General features: G+C 46.5%; 1 protein-coding gene across 4 annotated transcripts in view; it reads right to left on the bottom strand.

The window, feature by feature from the left end:
* MAP4K3 (mitogen-activated protein kinase kinase kinase kinase 3) overlaps positions 1-22695 on the bottom strand; it is a 2398077-nt gene that overhangs the window by 1405346 nt on the left and 970036 nt on the right. The gene's annotated exons all lie outside the window — the stretch shown is intronic.

Here is a 22695-nt window from a genome sequence, read left to right as displayed (position 1 = left end):
GGGCTCTATAGCGCAGACCTGCCGTGGAGCACAGGCCAAGGGCTTTGGGCGGCGGCATGGAGAATAGGGTTCTCAAGATTGATGGAGGGGTGTGCCTCGGTGGGGGCTTTATTTGAAGGAGGCAAGTTACAGCTATTTGAGGAATGGAGGCAGCGACATGGAATTTCCAGGTGGCAATTCCTGGCCTACGGGACAATGGTCACGCGCTTAGCAAAACCGTGGGCGGATATCCCGAAGGAACCAACTATGAACCCATTAATGCAAGTATTGCTGACCCAAGGAGAGGGAAGGGCTAGGGTTTCTCGTATCTATCAATCAATAGGGAGTTATTCCCTGTGGAGGAGCTGACAGTTAAGACCAGGTGAGAAAGATGCGGGGGAACAGGTCTCGGAAAAAGACTGGGCAAAGATGTGGGAACAGATCCGAAATTACACGCAATGAATGACACCTTAAGCACAGACTGCCCAAGATGTGGGACTGGGCAGTCAGGGATTAGGCACATGTTGTGGGAATGTTTGATCAGGGACTACTGGCAAGCAGTAGTAGTAAGAATCAATGGGCTACTCGGTTCCAGCTTTGAGTGTGCTCCAAGAGTGTGTTTATGGGTGATCATTGCCGGGTTGGAAACGCCACAAAATGTGGAGGCAACTGGCCAGTTTATGCTAGTACTGGCCAAAAGGAGGTTAGCCATTTAGCCATAGCATGGAAGAAACCCCGAGAGCCATCCTTAATGCAGTGGATGGGAGATATCCACAGATGGGGGATGGCGGAATGGGGAGTCCTCAAGAAGACACAGGACCTGGGGTTGGAGGGGGGGGTGAGGGGTAGATGTGGATTGAAGCCAGCTGTTTAATGAACTATGCTCCTCCGTGGATTTGAAACCCCCATAAGAGTGGAAAGGGAGGGTTGTTTTACGAGGGGAAGTAACTGAAGGGAGAGGGTGGGAGGCACAGGGGTAATTCGATGGGGATTATGCCAAGATGAGGGAAACTGGACTTGAACCCACACAATTGTGCCCCTGTGGAACTTGTGGGCCTCTGAACCTACAGCAATATTAGATTGTTAATGTTTGATTATGACTTTGCAAAATCTCACCTTGCAACTATATGCAGACTGTTGGCCCTGGAGAAAGAGACTAAGAGGAAAAAATGTACTCCAGTAAATGGAGGTAGATGTATGAAATGGACCACCACTACTTACACATGCAGTTATGGTATCCGACTTATTAAATCCACTTCCTAGGTTTACCACTGGTGGCAATACAAAAGCGATATCTTGGATATTAACACTTGTAGGTAATAAAGGAAGCACATCTTTCCTAAACATACTCGACATAATTAATCGATTGCTCAAGCTAAGAAAGACAAGTGATATTCCATGAGAAAGCTGGTCCAGTTGTATGGTCCAGATTCAGAGGTCTTTAGACTTGAAAGAAAAAAAACTATACAACAGTACAATACAAATTTGATCAAACGCATGAAAGCTGAGCTTTAACACACCGATAGTCAAAATATGCTTAAATCGTTAAGCAGTAACAAGGCAAGATTTGGGGAAATAATGAACAAAGGACACTGCATGACAGTCTTGCATGAATGTGATTTCCAAAAGATTGTGGGTTGAATACTTTGCAGGATTTTTCAAGCAAAATGAAACTTGCTCAGCTGACTATGTTCATGGTAATAACTGCAACTTAAATTGGGCAGACGTCTTTGTTATTTCAAAGGTTCATGATTTAATCCTGAGAATTAACCCTTCTAGCACCCGGGGCATGGGCAAATCAGTTTTGATCACAAATATAACCCCATTTTAATGTCTAATGTATTTCACAAGTGGTTTATGGATATTATCAATAAACCAGTATTGCCTCAGACCTGGCATGAAGCATAGCATACCTAGCATGAAACGTATCATACCTATTGATTAAAAAAAGCCGACACAATGGCTCCTGACTATTACTGTCCAATCGCCATTCTTGATGCCCACAGTAAAGTCTTTGCCTCCCGAATTTGAGGAAATTGATTTTTGGGTCACTAAATTAAAACGGCTATCGAAATGGCAATTTGGCTTTAAGGGCCTACTAATGTCCTTAAATGTTATAATATGGACCCATTTAAATGCACAGGCCAAACTTCCTGGAGCACTTCCAATTTATCTCTCAAGTTCAGGCATAACCAGTGCTTTTGATAGGATAACCAGAGATAAACTCTGAGGACTTCCAGAGAAATTGGTAGGCCTTTTAGTACTAATGAACTCAAAACACAAAAATGCAGGTGAGCCTTTTCAGCAGAAGGGCACTTAGCTCGCCAATCAAAGCATTCCTGGAACTGAGAGAGGGGTGCATTCTTGCCCCAATGCACTTCAACGTATACCTCTGCGACATTGACACACTGTGGGCCAAGACAAGGGCCCCGTCAGTGAGATGGGGCAAGTTATACCTGCACTGGTTGGCGTATGACAATATGCTTTTATTTGAACCTACTCCACTAGGGCTTCAAAGGAAGTAAGCCACATTTTCTACGCATGCACTGGATAACAACTTGGACGTACAATGAGGCAAAATCAGTGATTTTAATATTTTCAAATAAAAGATCACCAAAGCAAATGCCTTGGGTAGTTGGAGGCCAAAAATTATAATCAGTTAAATGTTTACAATACTTGGGATTCCAAGTACATCAAAACTCCACTTCATCAGCTATAATGTTCCCTTTGATAACATCTACAGGACCTATTGTACATTTTTCGATAATCCATTGAGGAAATTTTACTGCGAACAAGTGGTTCTGTCACTACTTTATGACACAGACATGTTTGTTTGATTTGGGCCATTCTTGAACTATCGAAGGAACTATTTGCAAAAGAATCCAAGGTGTGACCCTTTGTATACCAAATTAAAGTTACTCGCTGTAGTGACTAGAATTTTCATAGTCCCCTTTCCTCCATCCTTGTGGGCGTCTCCCAACATGGGGACAGTACAGAAACCTTTGGCAGCGAAAAATTGAGCTTCCCCTTAAAATTTAGTATAGTGTGCAGAGGTGCGACCTCGGGGACGCCCCCGCCTAGGCCCCACCCTCTGGCGCCTCACCTCAGTCCCCTTTAAACACATCGGACGTGGCATAAGAGCGGGGGGAAGGTGGGTGGGACGTATCGAGGAAAGGGGACTATTAACTATGAGTACTGTAGTCACTAAAGTGAGTAACTAAATTATTCAAATGTCCTGTCCCCTTTGCTCCATCCTTGTGGGCGATTTCACCGATCAAGAGCATAGGGTGGAACTGTGACAACCTGCCTCATATCTAAGATGAAGCAAAAAGGTTCTTCGGAACCGCCTGACCAAAGCTGGTGTCTAGCAAATAGTGCTTACGAAGGCCGACAGAGTGGCCCAAGTAGCCGCCTTGAGGACGACATGCCAAGAAGCATGTTTCTGAAACGCGACGGCCGTGGCCTTAGCTCTGACCGCATGGGCATGAATCCCCTCAGGAACAGGGTTGCCCATGGCTGTGTAGGCTTCCGAAATGGCCTGGGCCATCTAATGGGCGATGGAAGCCTGAGAGCCGGTGGAGGAGCCCCCAAAAGTCACAAACAATGCCACAGACTTCCTGAAGGGTTTCGTCCGAGAGAGAAAACTTGAAAACCCTCTTGAGGTCCAAGGAATGTAAGGCCCTCTTAGCCACCAACTGTGGGTTCGGGAAGAACACCGGCAGGCAGATACCTTGATTCAGTTGGAACGGAGCAACCACCTTGGGCAAGAGGTTTTGGTGAGTGCGCAAGATGACCTTGCATGAAGACCATGCCTGCAGCTCACTAACCCTGCACGCAGAGGTCAGCCACCAATAAAACCGTCTTGGGCATCACTAAGCGGATGTCAACAGAGGTCATTGGCTCGAAAGGCTTGCATTGCAAAGCTGCCAGAACCACATGGAGGTCCCAGACCGGATGCGGTCTAAGCACTGGAGGAAAAAGCCTAGACAACCCCTTAAGGTGGGCCGTAACCAGCGGGTTGGCTGCTTAAAATACATTCAGGGGAATTCTTGTAAGCCCTGATGGCTGCGAAATAAGTATAAACCTGAACTCCAGAACAAGCCAGGTGTGATGAAAAAGCTAGTGCGACATCCAACGGACAAGTGACAGGGTCCAGGCCCTTGTCGCAAGCACAATGGCAGAACCAAGTCCATTTGCTATTATACAGGGACCGAATCACGGGCCTCCTGGCCTGCTGAATTATGTCCCAAATTGTGCATACTGAAGCCACAGCTGATCAGGAACCAAGCCACCATGGCCAGTTTGGCCGTGTCCAGATGTTCCACTGCCCCGCCCTGCTCCGCAAGGAAGCCCCTGCTGGGGATCGGAAGATGGACGGGACCTTTGGGGCAAACTGCAGCAGATCTGAAAACCAGAGTCTCGAAAGCCAGTGGTGGCACACAGAATGAGGCTGCAGCCCACGGAAGCCTGGAACTTGCAGAGGGTGCGCTGGATCAGATGTCTGGGTGGAAACACTTAACAGCTGCGGCTGTTCCAGCAGATCTCAAAGAGGTCTCTCAGTCACCCCTGACCTGCCGATGAGGCAAACTGGGGGCATTTGGAATTCAGGGGAGATGCAAACAAGTCCAGGTCCGCGAACACCCAATGCTGAAACAGGGGCAACAAGGAGTTGCTGTGCAACTCCCTTGCGTAGGTGTTGAACCCCAAGAGACTCAGCTGGTCTGCTTCTGCACTGCTGTGCCCCGGCAGGTGTACTGCAGAAATCCAAATCCTCTCTGAAAGGCCCATGCCCAGATCAAAACCGCCTCCATGCAGAGGAGGTGGGTGGGGGGATGGAACACGGGTGCCACGCTCTTTGTTCAGGTAAAACACTGCTGCATAATGGTCTGTCCTGACCAAAACCGACTTGTCCCCAATTAGGGGTAAAAAACGCCTTGAGGGTCAGGCCCAGTGCCGAGGTCGAGCAGATTGATATGTAGGAGGGCTTCCGTCCTGGACCATGCTCCATGAATAGCATAGCCCTCCAGAATAGGCCCCCAGCCCGAAAAAGAGGAGTCCGTCATCACCACCAGGGTAGGCTGCTGTCGGGTGAAGGGGGACTTCCACTGAAACATTGCCATCCATCAGCCACCAGCGAAGATCGGGCAAAAGGAGTGGTGGTATTGGGATCCTGTCCGACTGAGAATCCATCTCCTGATCCCAATTGGCCACCAGGTGGAGCTGAAGGCACCTCATCTTGAGACCGGCGTGCTGTACAGTCAGCACGCAGGTCGTCATCAGGCCCAGAATGTGCTGGAACCACCATGCCGAGGTGGTCGTGCCCCACCGCCTTGCGGAGAAACACAAGCCTCTCGAGCATGGGGAACACCTGCTGAATGGTACTGTTCCAACTCACCCCTAGGAAGACCAGTTCCTGAGAGGGGCATAACTGCGACTACCTCCGGTTGAGGGAAAACCCCAGCTGATCAATGGTATCTGCCAATCTCTGGCAGGAGTGCACCACCCCTTTCGTTGTCCCCACCCTCACCAACCAGTCATCCAGATAAGGATTTAGATGATGGCCCGGCACTGCATTCATCAACTTTGTGAAGACACGAGGGTTCGAGTTTAGGCTGAAGGGCAGCACTTTGTACTGAAAGTGTTACGACAATCGTAAACGCAGAAAACGCTGATCCACGTACCCATATATCAACCGCAGGTACGCATACGAGGTCCAGGGAACATATCCAGTCCCCTGCACACAGACTCAGCTATGTGCGCAGGAGTAATTATGTTAAAGCGTTCCAGCGGTAAGGACAGAATTAGTAATGACAGGTCCAGAACTACACTCAGGCCACCTGGTTGTTCTTGGGTACCGCAATTATTCTGGAATAGTAACCGAAGCCCCTGTCTACAAGAGGAACCAGTTCTATCGCCTGCATCTTCAAGAGCGCAAGGACAAGTAAAACAGCTGGGGACCCGATCTGACGAAGAGGAGGTAGAGGATGGTAGAAGCAGAGTAAGACTGAAGCTTTTGGAGACTACAGATGGAATCCACAGGTTGATGAAAAGATGCTTTTAGGCGTCCTGTAACAGAGCCAAATGGCACCACCACAAGTGAGCTGTGTTGCCCGGCCCGGACGCGAACGCTTCTTGGCGTCTGAGGCGGGGGAAGAGGAGGGAGTGAAAAAAAACATGCAACGTCCTCTGCCGCTTCCTTCTGTTGATGCTGGGCGACCAGTCGGGCCTCTGAGTACCGCGGTCTGTGAACCCCTTGAAGCCAGAGAAAGTGTGGGGTTTGAACTCAGTGCTACTCTGGGATAGAGAAAAGGATTTCTGACCTTGTTTAAGTCAGGATGGCAAGGACTTGGCCGTTTGAATGGAGGATTTTATTCTTCGTCCATTCCTCTAGTGTTCCTGCACGGACAGTTTCACTGGGGTTAGCCACGGAGGACTTTTCACCGCTTGCAGTTCATTTCTTATGCCCAAGGTGGCTGGATTTAAGAAGGTTGTGAGCCGACGGCAGTGTGACTGACAGCCTGTCTTTGTAGCGCCCCTAAAGCATGAGGTGAAAGATTGCGGAAAAGAGGCAGAGCAAGTGGTTTTTCACACCCGGTTTTAACTGGACAAAGTGGGCTGCTGGGACCGACGCCGGGAGTAAGCGGAAAATGTCCTTGAACTCCAACAGAAGAGCGCTTTCTATCTTTATACAGGCATATGACAGTGCATTACTTACCGTAAAAGCATTTCTGATGGTTGTATCTGCTTAGATTCACATGCTGTGCATAGTCCGACATCCAGTGGTCACTGCAGATTATTGCATTTTGTTTTTCGTAGTCGAAAAGGGGACTTCGACAAGGCGTGTCTGTAACACTATCCCTATAGTGACGTGCAGTGTACCCACAGTCCCTCACACGTCGAGGACCCTCCGTTTGTATTTTTTCTGCCCCGAGGGAGCCTATTCGACGTGAGTGAGTACAGAAAAGAGAGACATAGAAGAAAGTCTATGTTCCTTCCATCTGAGCGGGGGGGGAAGGGTGGGCGCATGTGAATCTAAGCAGATACAACCATCAGAAATGCTTTTACGGTAAGTAATGCATTGTCTTCTGATGTTTGTTAATCTGCTTAGAATCACATGCTGTGCATAGACTAGCGAGCAGTACCCGGAGTTGGAGGTGGGTTGTGAGAAGGAACAGTAGAGAAAAGATCTCTTAATACTGCTTGTCCCACCTGGGAATCAGATCTAGAGTGGGCATCTAGACAGTAGTGTTTTGTAAAGGTGTGAACAGAACTCCAGGTTGCCGCTTTGCAAGTGGACTCAAGAGGGACATTTGCAATGAAAGCTATGGAAGCCCCGGTGCCACGAGTGGAGTGTGCTCTTTCCTTGAAGGGTAGTTCTCTCTTAGCAAGAATGTAATAGAGAGTGATGCATTCTACAATCCATCTAGAAATAGTGGATTTTGAAACTGCATCTCCTTCTCTTCCTGCTGCCACCGAGCCAAAGAACTGATTAGTCTTTCTCAATGGTCTAGTTCTTTCCATACAAAACATCATTGCTCTGCGAACATCCAGTGTATGCAGGCTCTTCTCACCTAAGTTTGAAGGATTTTGAAAGAACGTTGGTAGTTCTATTGACTGGTTGACATGGAATTTAGAGATACATTTTGGTGCAAACCTAGGATGTGTGCGTAGAACCACCTTATTTTTGTGAACTGTAACAAAGGGGTCTAGCACAGAGAGCGCTTGTAGTTCACTTGCTCTCCTAATGGAGGTGATAGCTATTAGAAAAGCAGTCTTAAGAGTGACGTCTTTAAGTGTTGCTTTGTGCATGGGTTCAAAGGGAGACCCCATGAGCCTGGTTAGTACCACATCTAGGTCCCATCCGGGAGCGGGGTTAGCTATGGGAGGGTGCATCCTCTTCACTCCTTCCATAAAGGCTTTAATAACTGGGACTTTCCACCATGACACTAAGTTGGGAAGTGATGCATGCGGAAAGTGCAGCTAAATGGACTTTAATAGAGTTAAACACCAAGCCTGAGTCTAGTAGGTGAGTCAGGTACAGAACAATTTGTGTGGGAGAGCAGTCAACTGGGTTGATGTTCCTTCCCCTACACCAGATGACAAATCTTTTCCATTTGTTAGAATAACAGTGACGAGTGTTAGGCTTTCTAGCCTCCCTGAGAATGGCCATGCATCTCTGCGGGAGTTGTAAATGTCCAAATTCTATGATTTCAGGACCCAGGCTGCTAAGTACATGGTCTGAGGGCGTGGATGTAGTGTCCTGCCCTTGTCCTGTGACAGCAAGTTGTACGAGCAGGGAAGTTTCACTGGAGGGGATAGGGACATCTCCATCAAGTGAGCGAACCAAGGTTGTCTGGCCCACATGGGGGCCACCAGTATCATGGTAACTTGTTCCTGGTGCATCTTGTGCACTATCTTGTTGAGAAGAGGAGTCGGGGGGGGGGGGGGAAAGCGTAAACAAATTTCCCTGACCATGATATCGATTGACCGTTCCCCTTGGATTGGTTCTGGGGGTACCTGGAGGCGTAATCTTGGCATTGTGAGTTCTCCAGAGTTGCAAACAGGTCTATTTCTGGGAATCCCCATTGTGTGAAGACGTCGAACACGATGTCTTCGTGTAACCGCCATTCGTACTCTGAGGGCAGAGGGAAGTCTCTGCTGAGTTTGTCTGCTAGCAGATTGAGTTACCCTGGTACATGTTGTGACAGTATGAACATGTGTTTGAGAGCCCACTTCCAGATGTTCTGGGACAGCTTGGAGAGTCCTGGAGAATGAGTGCCCCCCTGCTTGTTGAGGTAGTACATGGCTGTGGTGCTGTCCGTGAGGACCATCACTGTCTTCCCTTGTAGGTGTGCCTGGAAGGCTTTCAGTGCCTTGAACACAGCTAGTAGCTCCAGTAGGTTTATGTGCTTGGATGCTACGCTCGGAGTCCAGACTCTGTGAGCAGTCTGATCAGATAGGTGAGCCCCCCATCCTGCGAGGGATGCGTCTGTGGTCAGAATGGCTTCCACTGCGGGGGTGGAGAATGGTTTCCCTATTACCAGGTTTTCCTTCGACCACCACCGTAGCGAGAGAACCAAGGCCTGCAAGACCACCACTAGATCGTCCCATTGTCCGCTGGCCCGACACCACTGCTGTTGAGCCACTCTTGCATTGGGCGCATCCGCAGGCGTGCGTGAGGTACCAAATAAATACATGACGCCATCATTCCTAGTAAGCGCATTGCTTTGCGTACGTCACCTCTCGACCGGCCACATATTGAGTGATCCGAAACAGCATGTTTTGGACCCTCTTGTTGGAGTGGACGCCGAGGCCGTCCTTTGTTCGAATTAGAGCCCCTAGGAATTGTTTGATCTGGCTGGGATCTAAGCTGGAATTCTTCTCGTTGATGGAGAAGCCCAGTTGAAACAAAAGGTCTACAGTCTTTTGGGTATTTGCGAAGCATGTTTGTAAGAATCCCCTGTTATGAGCCAATCGTCGGGGTAAGGGTATACTGGGATGGACAACCTGCACAGGTGGGCCGCTGCCACTGCCAGTACTTTCGTGAATACTCTTGGCACTGATGCTATGCCGAAGGGTAGCACTCTGAACTGGTAGTATTTGCTCTCTATCATGAACCTGAGGTATTTCCTGTGCGCTGGCAACATTAAAATATGAAAGTATGCATCTTTCATGTCCAGTGTTGCCATGTAATCTCCCTGAGAAAGCAGGGGGATTACCTCCTGAAGAGTCACCATACGAAACTTTTGAGGTTTGACAAATTTGTTCGCAGGGCGTAAATCTAGTACAGGGCGCATGGTTAAGCCCTTTTTGGGTACAAGGAAGTACACTGAATAAATACCTTCCGTTACCTGGGATAGAGGCACGACCTCTGTGGCTCAGTTTTCTAGTAGTTGGTCCACTTCTTGAAGAAGGATGGCGAGGTGTTTCGGTGACAAGCGCCGTCCCCTCGGGGGTCTGTACGTAGGGGATCTGTTGAACTCTATACAATAGCTGCGGGCTATGGTTGAAAGTACCCAGCGGTCTGATGTTCTACCCTCCCATGCTGGAAGAAAGGATGTTAACCGGCCCCCGACCGGCATAGCATGGGAGGGGACCCGAATCTTTGAGTCATTTGGTGTTGGTGGCTTGGGAACCTCTAGGGGTGGGACCCCGACCTTTCCCTTGCCACGACGTTGTCCTCTTTGGTTATATTGACCACTGGTGCCTTGGTTAGAGGACCAGTTACCTGCAGAATATTGCTGCTGCTGTTGTTGCTGCTGCTGGCGTTGGCCTCGAAAAAAACGCTTATTGCCATAACCACGTTTGTTGGGAGGCCTTGAAATTTGATCTCGTGTCTTGATAGTGTCAAATTCTTTCTTTGCGGTTTCTAAAGCCTCAACCACCGCTTTAACAAAGAGGTTTGCATCTTCTATAGGTTTGTTAATAAGAGATACTTGCATCTCAGGTTTAAAGCCTGAATTACGTAGCCATACATGGCTAGGGAACGCCCGACCGTTTCTGCAGCATCCAGGGTATTCTTGATGATGCTTTAGTTGACTAAAGTCCCTTCAGTAACCGTGGCTAGAAGGCGAGTACGTAGGGGTTCCGGTACCTCCTCAATGTCCTTATGTAGTTTGCTCCATTTTGCATCTGCGTAACTTGCCAGCAAGGAGTTATTGTTGGCAATTCTTGCGGAAAAGGCAGCCGAGGCTGTAATCCTCTTTCCTAGGGAATATCATTTTTTACCCTCTTTATCTGGTGGTGCCTTGCTAGTTGACAGCGGCACCCCTGCTCTCTTCCTGGCATTTGTCACCACTAAGGAGTCTGGTACAGAGTGGCCCCTGATGTATAAAGGGTCCGATGGAGAAGGACTAAACAATTTTTCTATCCTAGGGTTGACCCCTCTGATCAACGGAGGAGTGGATATAAAAGGAATAATTCTCCTCTTTAATGATTTTTTCGACAAAGTCGATGTCAGGAGAAGTTTCCCCGGTTTCGATCTCAAAATGCGCTGCTGCCTTACGTAGAAGTGCATTAAAGGTGGGTTGATCATCTATAGGCGATGTATTCCTAATAGGCGAGTCTTTTGGAGGGGACAGGTTTATAGCTTCAGGATCAGAAAACACTGACCGGGACTGTGAGGCCCCTTCTTCTGGGTCTTCTCCGAAGCCCCCGTCACCCATAACAGGGTTGTCTTCAAAACTTTCCTCCTGTAGGTTTTCTTCCCCCTCATTGCCTAGGAATTCATCATCCTCCTGAAAGTGGGTGTCCTCTTCAGTGAGGTCATAAATTACATTTTCTTGGAGTGGATCAAACAGCCTGGGGTACTTGGCCCTGGGATCCTCCTGAGGTCCCTCTCTTGATCTCTTAGGTGTTGGAAGGTTCTGAGTCTCCATAAGCCTGTCCATACAGAACTGGAGTCTCTCTAGGGTTTCGTGAGGCACTCCGGAACGGTCAGGGGGAGGAAAGGGAGGGCCTTCCATTAGGAACCACTTCGACCTATCCCATAAAGCCGAATAGAGGTCTCCTTCGCCATCAGAAAAGCCTTCCAGTAGATTAGGAGTCCCTCTCGATGGAGCGGGAGGTTCCTGCCTTCCTTCTGGTCTTTTTGGCGTCTCCCGGGCCTTAAGAGCGGAAACAGACGCATCTTTCGTCGTCCGTCTTAGGCTATCGGTGGAAATGATCCTTGCCAGGCTCTCGACAACTAAGCTGTCTGTCGAGGGTACCTCCGGCGTTGCCGTTACCGGCGTTGCTTGCTCTACGCCGATGGGCACGCTCTGGCGGTGCATGTCATCTGGCGGTTTAGTGGTAGCGCCCTTATCAGGGGTTAGCCCAGTCGCTGGTCGCATATGCGGTAGCGAGGGGGGCTTCAGGCTCTTACGGTCTGCGTCTCCGTTGGCGCCAACGCCCTCTTCGTCTTCGACGAGGAAGAGCCATGGGTTATGTGTATATGGGAGTGTTTTCTGTGTGCGTCCTTGTCGCCGGGGTGTTCATCCCCATAAGCAGGGCGTGAGCCGAGCCTGTCGGGGACGGACGACGACGAGGAGCGTGAACGTGGTGGGTGATGAGTCAGACCTAGACATGGCGAAGGCCGCCCACCTTTTGACCCTACGGTCTTTTAAAGTCTTCGGCTTAAGTAGCTGACAGGCCGCACAGCCGTCTTCTTTGTGGTCGAGAGGCAAGCAACAGTTACACCTTTTATGGTCGTCTTTCCAGGTAAACTTGCCCTTACAACGCGGGCAAAACCTAAAGGGTGTCCTTTCCATAGCTGAGGAACAAATCGCATGTGACAACAACCCCGAGGGGAAAGGGAAAGGCACTCTCAAAGAGAAACAATGTCCCACGACCCCACTCTCCCTACTGTATTTGGCCGTCGAGGCCAGGCCACGTGTTCGGCGAACGCCGAACAACCTCTTCCGTCGAAGGCACCGCCGTCAGAGTTCTTGATCGGCGGTGAACAGTTTCGCAGCTACGATGACAAAGGAGGGGTGAAGAAATGAATAATTAAGGGCGACCAAAGGTCAAGTAAAGTTTTTGCAATGTCTCTCGAGGAGCTCCGCGTAAAGGCGACCAGTATCTGGGCGGAAAAAAACAATCTGAGGGACCTCGACGTGTTGGGGATTGTGGGTCCACTGCACGTCACTATAGGGATGTGTTACTGACACGCCTTGTCGACGTCCCCTTTTCGACTACGAAAAACAAAATGCAATACTCCACAGTGACCACTGTATGTCGGACTATGCACAGCATGTGATTCTAAGCAGATTAACAAATATCAGAAATTTCTCTTCGTGAGCCACTGACTGGAATTAAGAGACCGAGGATAAGCCCTATAGTGGAGAAAAGGGCATGAGATGGTGTTGCATGAGGTGGTCTGTTTTTGCTGTTTGTGCTGGGTGTACTGGCTAAACCAGCATCTGCCATACATCAACATTACTCAGAGCACATTTCTGAACCTACTGTTGTGGTGAGTCCATGCTAGCTCAACTGGCATCTAAAAATACTGCTGGCACATGGGCACTCATTAGTAAGACATATAAGCATTCTCAATGCTATATGCAAATTAATGACGTCTCATCGACCCAATATCTTGCCCATTTTGCCACTTTATATGCAGCTCCAACATCATATTTTTCACAAGGCTTCCCTACTCTAAGGGGCCCCTTTTTTTTTAAGCCCCATTATTCTTTACGAAGGAAGACATTTTTCACTACATACAAAAAGCCAGCAGATCTAGAGCTCCTGGACCTGACTCTTTCTAACTTAATGTTGAAACTGTTTCCTAAGATCTGGTTTGCCATCTTATTTGAGATCTTTAAACAGGTGGGGTCAACCCAGAGGATTCCATCTTTTGGTACAGATTGATAATTGTCCCTATATTCAAGAAGGGCGATAGGCACGATCCAGCTAACTATAGGCCTAGCGCCCTTCTTGATGCGCCTAGGAAGATTTTTGCTGCCTTGATACTGCGAGATTTACATCTTTCGATTGACTCTAAACATGAGAGACAAGTTCCAGACTGGCTTTGTTGCCGGCAAGGGCACAGCTATTAATATAGCCACCCTTGCCTCCATCAAGGCCCTTTGCCGGCAACGGGATCAGTCCCTTTTTATTGCTTTCGTTGATTTCAAGGAGGCTTTGCATTCCGTTGATCGAGCTTTAATGTTACACAAACTGGTCACCATGGGTTCCTCCTTTTCAACTGCCAAATTGATATCAACGCTTCATTCGAACACCTGCATATGTATTAGGCTTTCTCTCGATGGCCTACTTACTGCGCCCACTCCAACATCTCGTGGACTGGAGCAAGGATGTATCCTTGCAGCCACCATCTTCAATCTTTTTATTCTTGACATGGGCGAGAGGTTCCTAGATATCAATTCTGACGCCCCAAAGCTGGGCCCCCACCACATCCCGTGGGCTCTATACGCTGATGACCTGATTCTTCTATCTAAAACTCAGGTGGGTTTACAAAGAATGATTAACGGTTTGGCATCTTATGCGGCTGATAATGCTATGATCGTTAACCTGATTAAAACCCAGATTATGGAATATTACAACTGCAAACTAAAGAAACAGAACCAATTTATTTGGACACTTGGGCACGATTGTATTTTAATTACATCTGCATACAGATATTTGGGAGTCTTGGTCAACAACTTTGAGAGTGACACTATTCATGTGGCTGACAAATTCAAAGCTCCAGGCTTTAATATCTCAATCGAAAGCCATCCTTTATAAATTTGGTAAATTGTCATGTAGCCATCTTCTTTCCTTCTACTCTTTGAAAGCGATACCCATTCTCTCCTATAGCTCTGAATCATGTGTCCCTAAAGCACGACTTTTTTGGGATCGATTGGAAGGCAGATTTTGGTGCTCAATTTTAAAGTTACCCAATTGAGTACCTATCGCTTTAATCCGGTTCGAATTGGGCCCGTTATCTTTGTACAGCATGATTGCCTGGAAATCAATCGTACTATTGAGAAAGTGTCTAATTTCTTTACAATATGTGGACATTTCCGAGGTTCTGGCAAAATATCTACTACAATCGAATCATCGCCACCCGCTTAACTGGCGAAATGTTGTTACAAATATTCTTATTGATGCCGATATCACAATCGATACTTTGGTCACTAACCCTGCTAAAACAAAACTCTACCAAAGAGATTGGATTTATACCAGAGAATTGTGTTCAACTTATAAAGATTGGATTCCGGCTCAATACGGACACAAAAGGTACAGAATTCACGAGTCTTATTTGGTTAAGTACCCTTCCCATAAATTTAGAGGAGATTATATGAGGTTTCGTTTCAACCTCTGGCCCACCAAGGATATTCAATGTAGACGAAATATCTTGGCATCTGACGAGAATATTTGTAGGTTCTGTAAATGCACTAAATACCCAGAAACCTTGAAGCATCTTGTTGCATATTGTCCCGCACTGCATGTCAACCGCTGCAAATACACTTTGCGCCTTTTTGTACAATTGAAACTCATTGACAACGAAAAATTCTGGTTGTTAATATTTGGTGCTAAACAAAATTTCTATCAAATTAGCTATTACTGGCTATTTTAATGAATTGGACTCGTAGATTTTTACTTCTATTATTAACTGTATGTGGAAAGACAACTTTTATGAGAATTTATTGTATAACTATGTACTGTTTTTTATTGTAAGTTTATTTTATTACTATAACTGTATTGATGAAATTTCTATAAATTGAAAGGTTGTATACTCAGCCAAAACAATAATAAATCAATAAATAATTCACCAGTGGACGAAGGAAAAAGGTCCACGCCCTCAAAGGGCAGATCCAGGATTTGCTCCTGCACATCAGATTAACTTTATCGCGCCTTGAAACACTTGGTTATAGGCGCGTTACGAATGCCGTTACAAATGCCATATCATATCCACGCGTTCCTTCTCTCGACCCCCAGGCACAGACCTCTGCTGGCTGTATCGATGTGGGTGACTGAAGATTCCATGAGGTCCTGCGTAATGGCCCAAGCATCTGCCAGACCGGCCTTGAAGGAGACTTGCTTGTCTGAAGGGTGGTTGGGCAGAAATTCCTTGAGCTCCCGCCACAGCTTCTGGTTGCCGCGGCCAAAAGGGCATCCGCGTTGGCCTGCCACAGATGCAGCCCTGAGATGGAGTAACAGTGCTTTCCCCAAGGACCTTGTCCTCCTTGGAGAGGCAACTGCAGGAGCCTCCCGTAAAGAAGATGACGAAGACGATGGTTTAGAATACGAAGCCAAAGCCACCACAGAGGAATGGGGTTGCGGGTGGGAGGCCAGGATTGGTTCCACGTCTGTCAACCTAAATCTGCTGTCCAATTTCTTGTTCTTATGGGCGTTGGCCCTGGGCATCTCCTAGACCTTCTGTGCCACCTGCAGGACATCCTTGAGTAGGGGAATGCCAGAACGGATCGTGGTGTGTTTGCCCAAAAGCTCTACCAGCAATCCCGACTCCTGGGGGGCTTCCTCAGGAAGTGGGACTCCCATGAACTCTGCCAGGCCCTGAAGGGGGTAATGAAAGGCCTTGACGGATGCAGAGGGTTCATCGTCCTGAGCGTCATTGACACCATCATCCCCCCCACACCCTTTTTTTCAGACCAAGGAGAATCCAGGCCCTGGGACACAGAAGCCAGTGGAGTCCCCCCCCCAATCCGCACCGGGTCCAGAACCGCAGACAGGTCAAATGGCTGTTGAGGGAAAGGTGTTGGTGATACAGGAGGAGGTGCAGGGTCAGAACAACCGGTAGTTTCCGTTGCAGCTTCCAGAGGGAAGGGGGCTGGGATCATCCTGAAAAGCCCATTCAATGGGCAAAAGCACTGGTGGGCCTTGAGCTGGATCCAAGATGGCTGCCTGCCGGACAGGCTAAGCCATGTGCTGCTCCGCCTTTGAGGCCTTGCGCCACTCCCTGGGTGGGAGGACGCGAAGTCCCTGAGCCAAGAGAGGCCTCAGACACAAGAGGCTACAGCTTGGGTCTTGCAACCGAAGCAGAAGCATCAAACTCAGATTCCTCTGGTAGGCGCCGATCCCTCAGCACCTGTGCCAGTAGTCGTGCTGGATCTAGCTCAGGACAGGCTCTTGGAGGTGGCACTCGCCGATCCCTTACCTCCTGGAGTAGAAGAGGACCAGCTTGATCGTCCTTCCGAGGACAGCCTGCTAGGGGCCCTTGAGCCCCTCTGCTTGGAAGCTGGTAGCCTGGAAGGCCTCAGGTCTCCCACAGGTCCCTCGTCTTGGGAGCCAGTATCCTTACAGGCCGCGGGCCTTCCAGAACCTGAATCCAGGGAACCCTGATCCGTGGGAACCCTGTGGAAGGAGTTAACATGCTGTGGATCGGTGCTGAACAGAGGGCCTACCTTGTCTTGACGAGAGGTCCTGGAGACAAAGTCCTTAAGGTGGGGAGGAGGAGAAGAAGTGTGGAAGATCTCCCTGTGACCGAGAGTGCTGCAGGCGGACAGTAGTACCAGCGGTGGTCAGGCCCCAAACACTCAAGACAGAGTGCATAGGGGTCCGAGGCCGGGAACAAACTGTTGCATGAGGCACACCTTGTGAAGCCTCCTGCGGTCGACATGGGAGGCGATACACCGAAGGGAAGTGAAATAAAGAATTGAAAAAAATTGAAGTGGAGCAAGCAGAAAGCTAAAAAGTCTCAGCGCTGGCTGCCAGGTCAGACACCGTCTGTGCAGAAAAAGGGGATGAGGTGAGGCGCCAGAGGGCGGGGCCTCAGTGGGGCGTTGGAGCCCATGCCTCTGCACTTTGTACTAAATTTAAAGGGGAAGCTCAATTTCTCGCTGCCAAAGGTTCTGGTACCCTCCCCATGTTGGGGCATGCCCACAAGGATGGAGGTACGTAACGTATGATTAACACTATAATAAGACACAAACTAGGTCTCACCTCACTCAATTCACTAGCAGTGTGGAGAAAGCTAGGCCACCTGGCAAATATTTTGGACCCTAAACCTATGACTCCCTTTATTAACATTAACAGCAATTTGAATCAAGGGAACAAAGTGGCATTGATCGATGAGCACAACACCCAATTGAAAGTTCTGCTAGAAAATACGGATTGTGATATTACGGAATTGCTCTCTAACCCCAACAAAACAAACCTCAAGCTATAGGAACACGATTGGTGGACATGTTACACTCGTATTCCCTGTATATAGAATATGTCAATATTACTGGGAGCAGAAGGGTTCTATTTAAATAATTGATACTGTTCCTGTGGCAGAAATTGAGAAACATATTTGAAATTTCATCTTTTATTGACTTTAGAATGTGAGGGTCCAAGGTTGGGTTCTCCAAGCTCACTTAGAACTTGCTTAGTGGTGACACTGCGAAAAAGGAAACCCTGAAACACCTAATAAATAACTGCCCTTATTTTAATGGTGAACGGATTACGCATTTTAGCGATTGTACATATATGAATTTTGAAGATGCTGGTGAAACGTTGTAGTTCTGACTTTTAAGAGGGAAAAATGCTTCACTGATTTTAAAACTGTAGATTTTTATAACATTTTTGGAAATGTATTTTAAATATGACTTTTATGGCTTTTTAATTTATACAGAATGCAAAACATGTTGTTATGCTTATGTATTTAATGTCTTAAGTTGATTTATAACATGAATTGTGAAAGGTTTTCTTTTATAAACCAAAACAATAAAAACATAAGAGTTTTATATGCTATGATTTGAATATCAGTACCTCGGATCAGTTGTCCGTGACAGTAACATTTGGTTGATAAGTTATCATGACATTTCATAGTTAGTCATTCATCTTCCCCTCAAAAAATGTGCCAGCGAGCACACAAGCAATTTGCATTCATGCACGGAAGTAAACTAAGGCCTGTTGTCTCTCTGTCAAGCCAAGCACTTTACATTAACTACTTTTGGCAATTGACGGCTTAGTTCAGCCGCATTCATCCAACCCCTCCCTGCCAGCAGCCCAAATAAGCAGGCCTTCATGTAATGCTGCATTCTGCCTGCGCTTTGACAAATGTAGACTATTCATATCATTCTATCTTGGTTTAAGCAGTCAGAAGATCTACGAATGTTAAAATACCAATTCACACTTCTGCTGTCTGGTTGAATCCTAATTAGATATAACCAGCCTCAATTGTACTGAATACAACCATGCAAAATGTTACTTTGCTCTTGGGCTGTGACTCAAAAAGCTGTGCCACTGCTTTTCAATGTGAACAGCAGATAGGAACACTTTACTTCCTGGAATTGTAATCTATAATTGACGATACAGGTTTTAAGACAGACCTACCTCTCTTTTGTCATTTTTAGCAATTTGGAAGACAGATTTATGATAAGATGACACCCTCCGATTATGACACACTTGTTGACACACCAGAGTCTATGACATCTCATTCAAAATATGCTGCATTTAGGTGGGTCATGATTTGGGCTGCCCGTTATGTTCAGCACTATTATTATTTCAGCAGTTGGACTGTACACCCTTGCATATGTAAATAAACATTATTTAGGCTAGCATTGCACTAAGGTTTTTCCAACCCGCTGCATTGAAAAATGTTCTCATCGTTTCTGAATGCCTGGTTTCAGAGGCAAATTTGCATGTCACATGTCGGTTGTTATTCCAGCACTATGAAGATGAACTGAGACATAAACAAACCGTTTTCCACGGTTCTTGGAGAAAGAAAAAAAAAGCATGCTTAGAATTTCTAAACATTAAGGTCAGCCTTGACAACTTGTTATGCCATTTACCACAGAAAAGGATTGTTGGTTCTACATCTTACCGAAACACGGTGCTACACCTGGCAAAACTCTGTAGAATAAATATCAGATCCTAAATCTGATCAGATCTAAAGGTTGCCTGTGTTCTAAATACACTGTACCGCCAAAAGAATTCCCAAACTATCTCTGAAGACAGGACTGAACAAGATGCTAGGCTTGTGTATATATATAAATAATAAGTCCAGGTTTAATACTGAATTTTCTGTGGGGGGTTGCATCGAGGCATTTCATGATCTATGTGTCAATGATCTTCGCAAACTTCGGAAGAAACCCTTTAACAGCAAACAGAATCTGACCACTTCACAACGATCGGCCCTCAGCGAATTACAGAATTTGTCCAGTATTGTGATAAAACCTGCCGACAAAGGTTCCAATATTGTCATCCAGGACAGGGAATCTTATGTGTCTGAGGCTAATCGCCAACTACAGGATCGGTGTTGTTACTCTAGGCTGCCTTAAAATCAATTTGTTGAAATACAGTTGGAGCTCACCTCCTTGTGTACCAAGTGGGCCGAGAAAAGACTTATTGAGGGTGAGTTGGTTAAGTTTCTTGTTCATGTCAGCCATACCATCCCCACTATATACTTTTAGCCCAAGACACAAGTCCCTCACCCACCCGCCAGGTAGGCCTATTGTAACCCTATGTGGTTCCCTCCTAGAACATATAGCCTAGTTCATTTGATTAGACCCTGTTCCCGCTGGTGTCAGCCTTGCCCTCGTATCTACGTGATACCAAGGATTTTTTTAGTCGTATTTCTGATATACCTTGGGAGGAGGGACTAATGCTTGCTACTCTTGATGTTGTTTCCCTTTATACCTCTATTGATCATACGACCGGGTTGACAGCTTGCAAGCATTTTTTGGACACTCGTTCTTTGAATTTCTTGGGGGACAGCGTTATGATTTTGGATATGCTTTTGTTCTGCCTAACTAACAATGTTTTTCTTTTTGAGGGTTCCTTTTATCATCAGGTTAGAGGTACAGCTATGGGCAGTACCTTTGCACCATCATCTGCTAATTTGACCATGGGGTGGTGGGAGACCACTTTTTTGTCTGAATTACTTTCCCTCAGTTTTCCTACACAAGATATTGGTTGGTGGCGGTACATTGATGATGTTTTTATAATTTGGAAGGGAAATGAGAATGAGTGGGGATCCTTTGTGGACAGTATCAACAACAATGCTGTGAACCTGAGATTTACCGAATGTCACAGCGACAATGAGATCGTATATTTGGACCTCAATGTAAGACTCGACAATCTAGGCATCCATACTTCCCTGCATAAAAAACCCACCAATACAGGCCTCCCTTTACATGCAACGAGTTGTCACCTGCTTTCCTGCAAGAACAGTATGCCTTATGGCGAATTTATTCACTTTCGGCGCAACTGCACAGATATCCATGAATTCGACCGCTGTTGCAGTCTGGCCGCTGTTGATTTTCTACAACAGGAGTATCAAAAAAAGATTATAGAAATGGCCTTTTCTAAAGCATGTGCACTTTCAAGGGAAATGCTACTACACGGCCCAACCAGCAAGAAAAATAAGGATCAGGATGATCCTCGCCTCATTGTGACATTCAACAATGCCTTATATGATGTCCGGAAGATTGTTATGAAACATTGGCACATCCTTAGGCTGGACAAAGACCCTGGCCCATTACTACCTAAATGTCCTACATTAACTTTTAAACAGGCGCCTTCGTTAAAGGATAGACTGGTTTCTAGTTACTTCTCGCCTGTCCAAAAAAATCCTACCATGACCAATTGGGTACCTGGCTTACCAAATGGCTTTACCAAGTGCCAAAAATGTAAAGCTTGTCCACATGCTACTACCTGTAAATCATTTATATATCCGATTACGGGTATTGAATTTAGGATAAAACATTTTATCAATTGCAACACCCCTTTTGTAGTGTACGTTCTTGCATGTACCCGCCGTAAATGGTACGTGGGATCTACCACATGTATACTAAAGCTCTGTATTTTACAGCATCTTAGAGCTATCAAGAACTTTGACCCACCGTACCCTATGGCCAAACATTTCAGGCAGGAACATGACAGTGATGTCCATCTGCTTACATTCTTTGCTGTGGCTCGTGTGCCGATCGACCCGAGAGTAGGTGATCGCACTTTGAGATTGAGACAACTGGAAACCAGGCTCATTTTGGACTTTGATACTAAATATCCCAATGGTCACAATGTGGATGAGGCGATGCATACTTTTCTGGGAATTTGACTACTCTCTTTCTCTCTGTTCCAACCCCTCTCTTGTTCCTTTCTTTTCTTGTTGATTCGTTTGATTTTGGTCGCCTGTTACATAATACTGTTTCTCCTGTTTATCATTAAGATTTACTGCCCTGGCCTGGAAATGCACTATTTATTTTAACTCTATTATTTTTGTTATCCAACCTGATTTATTTTCTTGTTGGTCCTTTTTGGCAGTCTTGCCTTCCTGATGCATTAGGGGTCTGTGAGTACACTATGACATCTGTATTTTAAATTTACCATTTTTGTTTTTGCTTTTGATATTGCCTTCCTTATTACATCTCTGCCTTTTCTACACCTTTTATACTTCACAAGTCTTAATACTGTCCAGCTGTGTTTCCATATTGTTGCTCCCCTATGTGTGGGCACTTGAACCAATAACCAATACTGGTTTGTTAGATCCCAGGGTGCACATGGTTCTTATTTGCACCCGAGCTAGTAGCCACTTTTATTCTAATATGGATCCTCGTAATAGGAGTACATCGATATTTTTGCACTTGCACTTTATCATTACCAATTTTTCTGACTGTCTAATGCTGCCATGTCGATATGTTTACAGTTAAATGCACTTGCACCTTTATGCTGTAGCCTTGGGCTTTTGTTTTTATGAAGATCTGCCATTTGCACTTTATGGTTCTCGTCTGAAACATGTTTTTATTCTAAGGGTTGCATGTACTGATTGCTTGTAACCGTCAACAGAGATTACATATTGACAGCATTATTCTGTCCCTGGTTTTATCCTACTGTATATTGCTGCTATGTTGCCATGTTTAGCTAGATATGCACTTTATCTTACAGCCATGGGCTGCATTTTTATGCTACTATGTTCATATGCCTACATAGGAATGCACTTGCACCTTATGCTGCAGTTTTGGATTGCCGAGTTTCTCTGATAATGGGATCTGTCTATACTAATCTCATTATGCGTCCCTTTCATTCATTAGTGTTACTACATTACATGTTTCTTGATGGATTCCAATTTGCAATGCTTTATACGGTTATCTTTAAATTGTTTTCCCAACGGCTCATGCAGGATACTGCTACATTCCAATATGGCCGTCATGGCTTCACGGCATAGCTGTTGGCTTGTGGAGTTAGGCAACATGAGATATCTATTGTGACTGTTCTCACGTCTCCCTAACGTGATCAAGCGCTCGGGGAAGCGCGTTGTCTAGGACACTGCCTTTGTGTCCTGCTTTG

The sequence above is a fragment of the Ambystoma mexicanum genome, chromosome 4p (genome assembly GCF_040938575.1).
Source record: "Ambystoma mexicanum isolate Mex_15411 chromosome 4p, UKY_AmexF1_1, whole genome shotgun sequence".
In the NCBI taxonomy this organism is placed as follows: Eukaryota; Metazoa; Chordata; class Amphibia; order Caudata; family Ambystomatidae; genus Ambystoma; species Ambystoma mexicanum.
The sequence above is the reverse complement of the archived record's forward strand: the minus strand, read 5'-3'. Positions and strand labels throughout refer to the sequence as shown.